This window comes from Gymnodraco acuticeps, unplaced genomic scaffold (assembly GCF_902827175.1).
Source record: "Gymnodraco acuticeps unplaced genomic scaffold, fGymAcu1.1, whole genome shotgun sequence".
NCBI classification, from domain to species: Eukaryota; Metazoa; Chordata; class Actinopteri; order Perciformes; family Bathydraconidae; genus Gymnodraco; species Gymnodraco acuticeps.
In genome coordinates this window covers 1,071,692-1,081,203 of record NW_022989799.1, presented here as the reverse complement: position 1 = coordinate 1,081,203, position 9,512 = coordinate 1,071,692, and the positions used below count along the sequence as shown (strand labels likewise).

General features: G+C 41.8%; 1 long non-coding RNA gene across 1 annotated transcript; it reads right to left on the bottom strand.

Moving 5' to 3' along the window:
- Positions 1-2,616: 2,616 nt before the first annotated feature.
- Positions 2,617-6,188, bottom strand: LOC117550192. The gene is made up of 2 exons (XR_004569587.1): positions 5,474-6,188; positions 2,617-3,262 (listed from the first exon to the last, which is right to left on the bottom strand). It is a non-coding gene; the product is annotated as an uncharacterized LOC117550192 (long non-coding RNA).
- Between the last annotated feature and the right edge of the window lie 3,324 nt (positions 6,189-9,512).

Below are 9,512 nucleotides of genomic sequence, written 5' to 3'. Positions count from 1 at the left end.
AGTGGGGGCGGGGCCCCCTAAGCTCCGGGGCTCCCCCGCACCGCGGGGGGTGCGGGGGCCTCCGCTACGCCACTGACCTCATGACGCATCTACTGAGTACCGGGCGGCTGTATATATATATATGGATGTATAATAAGAACGGCGGGAGAGTGTTGAGTACTGGCACGGTGCATGAGTACCGGAGTACCGCCAGCATGCAGGTACTGAGCAAGAAGTGCCGGTACTCCATGGGTCAGAACCAGAAGTGCCGGTACTGCGTACCGGTTAGTACCGGCCCAATTCCAGCACTGGTTATGGCTATGACTATTTTCCTGCTCAAAGTTCACACGAGACAGCTCGTTGGTTGATAGATAATGTACTAAGAAGAACAGTTAGTAACAATAAACTCTTGAGAAGACCTTTCAGAAAGATGCCCAGATCACTTCCCAGATTTACAAATGGGACAGAATGTGCTAACTGTGTTAGTTACTGCATGGATCAATCCCCTTTCATGGACTCAAATATAACAATAAGAAAAACCATCAGATCTAAACAATTTGCGCGTCCAGAAATAGTCAAGGATACAGAAAATTGGCCAGGTATGGATCCAGAGATGATTACTTTGGGGAAAATAAGGTGGTTGGAGACAAAACTCTGCTTGCTGAAATATGGAACCTTGTTCCCGGACTGGAAACGGCCTCAAGTAACAGAGGATCAAAGTCCTAGGTATACTAACATCATTTCAGATATAACCGGAGTATATTTTCCGATGTTTGATCTTATCAAAAAAACTGGATTCTGTTTTCAGATATGGGCCGGAGAATCGGGCTGGAAAATGACAGATTGGGATTTGGTAAAAGGGATTTTTTATGCAACAGGACAAGGCATAAAAATAGGTATTTCAGGGATAATAACAACAGCAAAGGATTTGACAATGGGAATAGTGCAGCCTTTAGTTGGGAGCATTTTGACGGGTATCGGTTATGCGTTGGCTATAGGTGCTTGGAGTTATAGGCTTTAGGTTATTTTCCTCCTTGTTTCCCAAACTTTGCAAAAGAGGGAGGAAAACCAAATCTCAAACAAAGAAGGAATTGATGTTGGGAGAGAGGCCAAAACAGGTAAACGACATAAAATCTTGTATGAAATTCTTAAAACAGCCAATCTCTACAACAAAAAGAAGTGTCTCTTTCTGCGAGGATGATTTACGAGAGGTCCTAACACCACAAACAAATTAAAGGGGGGGGGGGGGGCCGGTAGTAACTCTTAAGATTAGCCGTTAGGACTTTCTATTTAACAGGGCAGTTGGCCACAACAAGATAATCACTTTGGTCAGAATCAAGGACGAGGGAACATCGTTTAGAACCAGCTGAGATTTTTGGATCATACTAAGAAAAATACTTAACCCAGGACATGATGAACATTGGAACCAGCAAAAGGGAAACCCAGGATAATTCAGGGATTAATCTTGAGTTCAAGGAGGAAATGGTAAAATAAGCTTTTTAATATTCTTTATATTCTTTTTATTGACCATTATTAAGTTTATTTTCCTTTTATTATTACTTTTTAACAGTTATTTTAAAAATGGTTGTGTTATACGCATTATACCCTCCATCATCATTTGTATACTTTAATGAGGCGAGGATGTTAATTCCTATATGGAAATTTTACAATTTCGATTTGAATAACCTATTTCTTGTTTTTGCTGTTTTTATTTACACAGAGTACATAAGTAAGGGCTATTATGTCGTGAACTGAAAAAAAAAGTTCATTAGGGCATGATAAGTTTTTCCATTTTAACCCTCTCACTGGAGAAGGGATGTTAACAGTTAACAGCTGTTTAGACTAAAATACAGGAGTAAGAGATATAGTCCAAGGAATTCATTATAGACAGACTTGTTGCATATCCTTCTAAATAAGAATAGATATATACTATAAGAACCAATGACTAATGGAAGTTCTTACATCTATTTTTGATATACAGAAAGAATGGCAAGGTCAAGATCTTGGAGTCTCCATGCACCAGTGTACAAGTTGTAAAGTGGATCGGGCTATAATCGAGGGGATCCTAGGGAATTCCCTGTGCAGTTCCTGTGCAATTAGGGGCTTTAAAGTGGAAGAGGATTGTTATTCTTTTATTCTCACATCTCAGGAGAATTGGCCTAGGACCCAGAATGAAGTTAAATTATGCCGTCCACCCTCAAGAGAGGAATATTGTGCTTTAGAGGAAATATTAGTGTGCAAAAAGGATTATGTAGTGGTATTAAATCCTGGTAATCGAAGAGTTTACCTAAGAGGGAAAGATACTCTTACGTATTATCTATCTACCCACAGGAGATTGATCTGTCGGATCAATTTAAAGGGACTGATCCCGAAAGTACCTGTTGTGGGGTATTTCTATATTACTTTGTAAGGGTAAACCCCAGCTCGGTTCAAATATACCAGAACCCAGTGAACAAAGATAACAGGACTCAAGTTTCAAGTTTACTTGCTGCAAGGAGAATCAGCGAGTGACATGTCATGTCAACTCCTTAACCAACTCCCAGCTAGGAGACTCGGCGAGTGACATATGCCATGTCCACTCCTTAACCAACTCCCAGCTAGGAGAGCCAACTCTCTAACCGACTCCCACTCGCCTCCTCTCAGTGCAGTCCTTTTATTTCAACAATACAGTAACATGAGACAATCATGTGGTCTTGACCAACGCCTTATTTGTTCGTGTGGATCTTGTGTCTCTCAGTCATGTGAATCTGTGTGTGTGTGTGTATGTGTGTCATTTTAAACAGACTATGCTTTGTTCCTCCATCAACACATTTTGTAACACAGCAAATGAGAATACATTATGAAAACACAGTTTATGAAAACACATTTTTATCCTTCAATAAACTCTAACATTCCCTCCTGTTTTTCATAATTACTAGCTGGTTACAGTGTCTTTATAGTCATTAGCGTCAGACCCAGCAGGGTCACTACACACAACACCTTTCCCAACAAAGTCTAGTTGTGATAGTGGTTCTGTTGTTTTCTTCACCGGGGTTGAGACCAGTATTTCCTAATGAAACACCGCCCTTTGTAGCCGGACTTCCACCACTTATCCGTCGTTAAGTTGGAGAGGTATTATCTTTTTGCAGTGGCTCTGATGTATCCACGTAGTTCTTTCGGCGATTTTTAGTGCAGTCGGTGTTGTCAGCAGTACCGTGTAGGGACCGTCCCACCGTGGACAGTGCCAATGCTTCCTCTTAATCACCTTCACGAGGACCTGGTCACCAGTCTGCACTCGAGTGTCCTGCAAGGGAGTAGAAATGTCTGGCAGGTTATTTGTTCGAGCTATCTCATTACTTCTGAAGAGTCTGCTCATCCATTCAGCTAATGTAGTCTCTGCCTCAGCATCATCCTCCTCCCTCACCTCGTCTGTGATTGGTAATCTGAATTGCCTTCCTGTTATGATCTCAAAGGGAGACAACCCTTTTGCCGTGGGTGTGATTCTCATGCATGTTTCTACTTTCCTCTCTGTGGTCGCTCATTGCCTTGAGCATTGTGTCTGCAACATACTACACAGGCTCTACAAAAGTTTTTAGAAAATGTAATGTAGTTGTATGTATGGAAGTGTTCATTTATATTTATTATTGCCACACCATCCCCTCCTGTTGAGACATGGCACTGCCCATGACTCAAATAAGCTGTTGTTTAATAGAGACAGGGAGTACTATCTTGTTGTTTATTCTGAATACTTCAGAAAGGTCAATGTGATGTGTGTGGACGTCCTCTTCTTCCTTTTCTACGTCTAGTCAGTTGTCATAACTATGTAGGTTATGTGAAGGGGGGGGGCCATGTCTTTCGTCTTTGTACTGTCCCTTTTGTCCCCCTTCTTTGTTCTGTGGTCTCTGTTCCTCACAGTCTCTCGCCATGTGCCCCTCCTTTCCGCACCTGTAGCAGAGGAATTTGCCTTCTGCGTTTCTGCCTCCTCCTCTGCCTCTGCCTGTTCCTCTATCATTCCCTCGTCCTCTGTTAAACCCGCCTCTCTCTGTCCTGGTCCCACAAAGAAAATCTGATTTTCTTCCCCATCTTCTCCTATGAAGAAAGCTGATGCTGACGCTTTCTTATGTATTTTTTCTTTGATCTGGGTTGCTGCATGTTGTTTTTATATCTAGTAGATATATTTTTACTTCATGTTTTACTCACAAAACAATATAACATTCTTCAGACTAGTAGTTAACTTTATATAAGTTGTACTCTCTCTGAACTCTTCAAAACATCTACTTCTCCTGTCTCTCTCTCTCTGTGCCCTGCAGCTGCTCCTGCACAAGCTTCTCTCATCAATCACCTCTCTGTGTTTAGCCAACAGTGTGCTTTTAGCCTCGTGCAGCACCTCTGTCATGTTTAAACATGAACAGATCCCTCCTGTTTACTTACTCTTTCTTCATAAACACAATTAATGTCTACTAATGATATTACAAAAACTACCTAATGACAAATACCACAACATTCACAATGCAATGCAATAGTAACAATCAGTTCTCAAAACTTCTCATGAAAACCACAATGTGACGTAACTGCATCCCACAAAAACTATGCTAAAAACGACAAATTATAGTTTCTTATTTATTTAAATATCTATGACACATTGATCTATTAATTTTCAATGTTATTCACTCCAACTTCAGACCAGTCGTTGATTATTCACTCCTTGTTTTAAATTCAACGCTCAGCAGCCATTTTTGAGGCATTTTGAGAAGAAGCACAAGCAGTCATACTGCTGCTTCAGCAATTAGAGGAAAGCTGTGAAGAAAAAAGGGGGGCTTTCTTTTTATTCTTTGTTCCTGCGCTTTGTGTTCTTCCACTATCGCTCTCAGTTTGTCGCTTAATTCTCTTACTGCTTGGTGTTCCTACTGGACAACGTGCCGGTCAGAACCTAATTCCTAATTCACCACTAGTGTACTTCAACAGACCAGAGTTTTTGTTATCACCGTTAGGTTTCCACTCTGTGCGCTGATTCCACTTGGTGACACTTTTACACACTGCTTTCACTCAATCACTCATAAGTGTACCCAAAGGCACGTCGATCCTCCTCCTAGGCGGAGTAGCCTTTCTCTATCAACGTTTTATCAACCTCCTTAACGGCGGAGTAGCCTTTCTCTATCAACGTTTTATCAACCTCCTTAACGGCGGAGAAACCTTTCTCAATCAACGTTTTATCAACCTCCTTAACGGCGGAGAAACCTTTCTCAATCAACGTTTTATCAACCTCCTTAACGGCGGAGAAACCTTTCTCAATCAACGTTTTATCAACCTCCTTAACGGCGGAGAAACCTTTCTCAATCAACGTTTTATCAACCTCCTTAACGGCGGAGAAACCTTTCTCATAAGTGTACCCAAAGACACGTCAATCCTCCTTAAATGGCGGAGAAGCCTTTCTCAATCCTCCTTAAATGGCGGAGAAGCCTTTCTCTACCTCCTTAAATGGTGGAGAAACCATGTATATTAACTTTTATCTTACCCGTTATCTGTGGTCACTGGTCCGGTTGGATTCCGTCAATCGTGCCGAGGATGAGGGAGGTTGGACATATAAGCACCGGCCCGGCCACGAATTCTGCGTCCCGGGTCTTTCTCGGGGTCGGCTGATGATCCCGGCTGTCGACAGACTTGCGGCGTGTCTTTTCCCTCCTCCTTCCTGTCACGATGTATTGGAATCCGGCTCGAAGGACCAATTAATGTGGGGTATTTCTATATTACTTTGTAAGGGTAAACCCCAGCTCGGTTCAAATATACCAGAACCCAGTGAACAAAGATAACAGGACTCAAGTTTCAAGTTTACTTGCTGCAAGGAGAATCAGCGAGTGACATGTCATGTCAACTCCTTAACCAACTCCCAGCTAGGAGACTCGGCGAGTGACATATGCCATGTCCACTCCTTAACCAACTCCCAGCTAGGAGAGCCAACTCTCTAACCGACTCCCACTCGCCTCCTCTCAGTGCAGTCCTTTTATTTCAACAATACAGTAACATGAGACAATCATGTGGTCTTGACCAACGCCTTATTTGTTCGTGTGGATCTTGTGTCTCTCAGTCATGTGAATCTGTGTGTGTGTGTATGTGTGTCATTTTAAACAGACTATGCTTTGTTCCTCCATCAACACATTTTGTAACACAGCAAATGAGAATACATTATGAAAACACAGTTTATGAAAACACATTTTTATCCTTCAATAAACTCTAACACCTGTGCAGAAGGACCGGAAGGGGCAAGCGGTGAAAAGGAGGAGACTCGTAAGACAAAAGAGCGATCTGATTCGGAGGTCTCCCCGGGTGCCCAAGCCAAAAAGATGCCCTTGCTGTCAATAGAAATTCCAGAGGAACATGGAGTACCAGACCCCTTGGAAGGATTCCTGGGGTAAATTGTTTCAAATGAAACAATTATTAATGAATCAGAGGTCGCATACGTGTATGATCATAACTATATGGATGAGATTAGTACCTCTGGAATCTACCAAGAGGAATTGAACCTGCCAAGCGGGACTACTTCAGTCACAGGGTTTCCAGTAAAGCCAATTTCTGAAACCAGAAAACCGGTGCAGAATGGATCAGCGGCTGAGTCACCTATGACCCCGCCAGAGGAGGAGGACGATTCTTCGAGTGCTGGAGGACAGAATGCATCTTTGCCCAAAAAACCACTAAGATTGCAGTGGATTTCCCAGAAAGGACGACGACTACCTGACAACTGTATGATCGACCGGGGTGTCTGGCCTTTCGTTTGGAGATGTCGTCCAGGGAAAAACTGCAACTCCTCCATGGTCAGGGTCAAGGATTTACAACAGATGGCAACATGGATTGAGGAGTCTACACTGGAACAACAGATGGGCCCCCCGATCCTAAAAATGCCTGGCCGAGTAGGGGTGCGCACACAAATCTATCTTCCTCATGACGGCCCATGGGCTCTTTTTACTCTGGTACCTGACCTCTGTGACCCCAAGGACATTCCTGTGCGGTACTATGTTTTCGGTGTTGGCCACCCCAGGATCAACGGAGTGCGCCCTTATTTCAGTTACTGAAGAACTTTTCATGTTATTTGATGCTTGAAGTTTTTCGAATATATGCTTACAATTTTTTCTGTTGCTATTTGATAACTTTGCGTTTTGAAAAGAGGGTGTTGAGATCATAGTATGAAGTGAATACTTAAAAACGGAAGTTAATTATAAATCATAGATGATCAATCATATTCTTGTATAAACCCATAATGAGAATGCTTCTTGACGGTTTTTGAATATGTATGTATGCTTACAATTTTTTTCTGTTGCTATTTGATAACTTTGCGTTTTGAAAAGAGGGTGTTGTGAGTTTTCATAGTATGTTTAATACTTAAAACGAAAGTTAGTTATAATCAAATATAATCAATTATATTCTTATATAACCCACAATGAAAAATACTTCATATTTTAGGTTTTTCTATAGTTACAGTATAAACAAAACCAAGTGGTTTGTTAAGTTGAGTGTACAGCCTAAAAAGAGTTATGGGTGTTTCTGATAAGAGAGTAGGCCGTTTTCTCCCTCTCCTCTGGCAGCAGTTCACAGGGAGGGGGGCTCCAGGCTTAAGGAGAAACACATTAGAGGCCTCAAAAAGGGGTCAAGTCCTGTTTACACTAACATAGGAAGGTGTGTCTTATGCCATAAGCTATGGAACATGTCGGGTCATGTCCAGCCCTGTACAGTAGAAGCCATGCCCAGTTTTCCACAAATTAGGTGTGGAGGAGGCGTTTTGGGATTTTTTCTATCTGGGTTTTGTGCATAAAGACAGGGGTTGAGAGTGAAAGCTTCAGAGCTGGGTTAATAGCTCTCGGTAAGGTCCTCTCACACGTGGTAAATATCTCTCGAATTTCTTGGTTGTTGGCTGAGTGGAATGATTTGATGAGAGATGTGTTCGTGAATATTATAACCCTCCACCTGTGAGGAATCTTCCTCCGAATTATTGCAGACAGGAATGGGTTTTTGAATGTTAATCCGCCGTCTGTGTCGGAAAAAGTGTATGAATATTATAACCCGCCACCTGTGAGGAATCTTCCTCCGAATTATTGCGGACAGGAATGGGTTTTTGAATGTTATACCCGCCGTCTGTGTTGGAAAAAAGGTAAGAAACTGATGTGAATTGATTTGGTGAATGAAAAGTTGAATGCGCTTTTTATTGTCACCGGTCTTTTTATGAGGAAATACCTCTAAATTCTATCGGGAGATTTTAAAATGTCACAACTGAATTGGGCAGTTGAAATTAAACATTTTGGTAATAAATGTAAGATTGTGAATTCAAGTTTAATATTTGAACATGATCACAGCACCATTTTTTTTTAGTATGATTATAATGTTGTAAAGAGAGAAGGTAAAAACCCTGTATTAGTTTGGACCTATTTTTCTTCAAATAAACTGATCCCACCTTTTGGACTGGGATAACTTAAAAGACAACCTGTGCTCTCCTCTCCTGCTTCAAAGGTAAGACTGCACCCTGCCACACACACTTAGGTAGGAGCACACTCCATTTACTGATATCAAAATCCTTCGGGATCCCTTAAACAGATTAAAAAAGAGTTGTCTGAATTGAAACAGCAGTTAATTGAACCGGGTTCTTCGGGAAGTTAATAGAGGTGAGATCTTGCTGACGTTGGTGGATCTGAGCCAAGCAGCAAACTTACATAGACTCAATAACTTCGGTCAGGTCAATTAGTAGGTCAGAGTAATTTACCGGAATAAATTATCAGGACCTCTCCGACTCTAAACAACAGTTATGCTGTCAAATCATCGCATAATTTATACAGAGTCTGAACAATCTGAGACAAGCTTGTCTCAAGATCTTGTCATAATGTGAACAGTCAGTGATGTGTTGTCTTCTGCAGCTGTAGTCAATAGACCTATCGCTAAACCACGCCCCAAAATAGAATTTGTCCAATCATATCACAGCGAAAATCCCTCCTGGCAGAAAACTCGGACATCCCCAGAAAAGCCGTTTGTGAGCCGCATCAAAACCAAAACCAGACGTCTGTGATCGAAACCACTGTGAAGAGTTCATTAGTTAGCTTATTATCTAGCTAATATCTGATGGTGAAACGCTGTGCGTGGGGTACCTGTAATCCGGACACCAGGTACCCTGAAAGACTGGATGGTGGAGTATATTTCGTACCTTTTCCGAAGCCCAAAAGAAAACTCGAGAAATGCAAGCGGTGGATTATGCTGTGTCGTCGACCACATACACAACTGAATGTGAAGAAAATTACCAAGGACACTTATGTTTGCTCAAAGGTAAGGTCAATTCATAAAGACATAATATTTGACGGCATGTATTAGAAACGTAGACCAAACTATTAGTTTGCTAACGATTGACTTTGACTGCCAACTAGCTAGCGTATATCCAGCCCAGCTAGCTAACGTTAGCTGCCAACTTGTTAGCCAGCTAACTAGCTACAGTGTTATCAACATCAACGTTTGCTGTCTGACTTTTCGTCCTCGCTAGTTAGCTGGTGTTTTTAGCTAACTTTTGCTAACTGTCTTTTCAC